The following is a 2,000-nucleotide window of genomic DNA, read 5'->3' as shown; positions in this document are numbered from 1 at the left end:
TCGGATATCTTGATTGATATTACTGTGAGATTAACACTAGGGGAATTGTCATGATTGGCCTCCTATTAACAATTTGATTTCCAATTAAGGCTATGTTTAGAAAGGAGAGTTTTAGAGGGACAAGGGTTTTCATCTTCAATATAATATATATATGTTGGCACTTGCTCAAGTGGTTGGTTTACATTACGTTACACTTTGTTAATTCAAGTGGTTCAACATTTATTTACCTTAAACAAAATCCCATGTATGAGTGTGACAGATTGTTTTATTATTTATTATTATTAAAAAAACACCTGGTATTTTGGGAGCTTTCCCCTGTAGTAAAGCCAGACTCGACTCAAACAGCATTCTAGAGACTAATGGCTTATATTATAACTTTCTAACTTCAAAAACAAGAACTATGTACATTCCCTTCAAAGCCTACCATTCAAACATAAGTAGTTCTTGCATGATGAAATTCTAAATTATAGTTTTAAATTGCTACAATCACACAATTGCAATTGCTACCATAATATTACAGTTTTAACAACCATAGCAAATCATATAGATAGATAGATAGATGGATGAACAGGATTAGGCAGTATACCAGAGGGGCATAGTAACTGGCAGACAAGGGAGGGCACTGTATGCAATCACATGGAACCCATAATCTGATTTTGTGCAATTCTTATCGCAATCATAGGTTATGCTTTTTTTATTTTTGAATTCTAAATTTAGATTTGTGAAACACTACTATGCATTGGTGAAACTTGTACACTATACAGAAAGAATTAATGATATTAGTCATTGATTGTTTTGAGTTTGATTTTTTAATTTTTATAATTGCGAATGTCATTATGAATATTTTTCTAACTATTTTTCTATATAATTATGCAGGATAATAACGAAGATTAAGTTGATTATTATTGTCGTTTATTGGCTAAGATAGAGTAGTGTTGGGAATGGATACATGTATGGTTGACTAATGACTTTTATTAGAAGATATTTATGTAGGATCTTTTTTGTAGAGCATTAGTAGTAAATTCTAAGTGGTATTATGGTTATTTTGATATGGCTATGCTTACTTTAGTGTGAGATGTATGAATTTTTACAATTAACTTCATTCTAGTACTTTTGGATCATTATTATAATATAAATATATTTTGGTTAGAGATAATTTTTATTATTTAAAGAAATTATTTAGTATAATTATGTATTTATTTTTTTTATAATATTTAATTCATTTAATAAAAAATACAGAATTATTATACATGTAACCATATTAACTATTATGTTGTATTAATAATTATTCTATATATATATATATATATATATATATATATATATAGAAAAAAAGACCTAAGGCTACACTTATATACAATAGCTATAGTATACCAAAAAAAAAAAAGAGGGACCTAAGGCTACGCTTATAAAAAGTAGCTATGGGATACAATGGGGCTACGCTTTACAAGTGATACAGTAGCGTTGAAAAGCGTAGCCTATTCTGGAAGAATGAAAGCTGAAAAGCGTAGCCTTTGATCCTGAACAGCATCACTTGAAAAGCGTAGCCTATTCTCAAACGCCAAAAGTGTAGCCCTTGGTGCAGAAAAGCGTAGCCTTTGAGAATAGGCAACGGCCGAATAGGAATCACCCCAAAAAGCGTAGCCGTAGCCCAAAAAGCGTAGCCGTAGCCTAAGGCATCATTTTTTTTTACTTTTAGCTACACTTTTCAAGTGTACCTGAATGGGTGTTTTTCTTGTAGTGACACCTTAAGGAATCTCTATACTGTGACATAGAGGATTCCTCTTTCTTTCTGTTCTCTTCTTTTTCATATGAGCAGGAGCAAGGACAAGAACATTCTTGTTGAAGATGACCCTGAACCTGAAAGGACTCTGAAGAAGAAGCTAAGAGAAGCTAAAGCACAAAAATCCAGAGAAAACTTTACAGAGAATTTCGGAAAAGAAGTAATGGCCGAACCCAACAACAATAACAATGCAAGGAAGATGCTTGGTGACTACACT

This window comes from Arachis hypogaea, chromosome 4, assembly GCF_003086295.3.
Source record: "Arachis hypogaea cultivar Tifrunner chromosome 4, arahy.Tifrunner.gnm2.J5K5, whole genome shotgun sequence".
Taxonomy (NCBI): domain Eukaryota; kingdom Viridiplantae; phylum Streptophyta; class Magnoliopsida; order Fabales; family Fabaceae; genus Arachis; species Arachis hypogaea.
Note: the sequence above shows the minus strand (reverse complement) of the source record.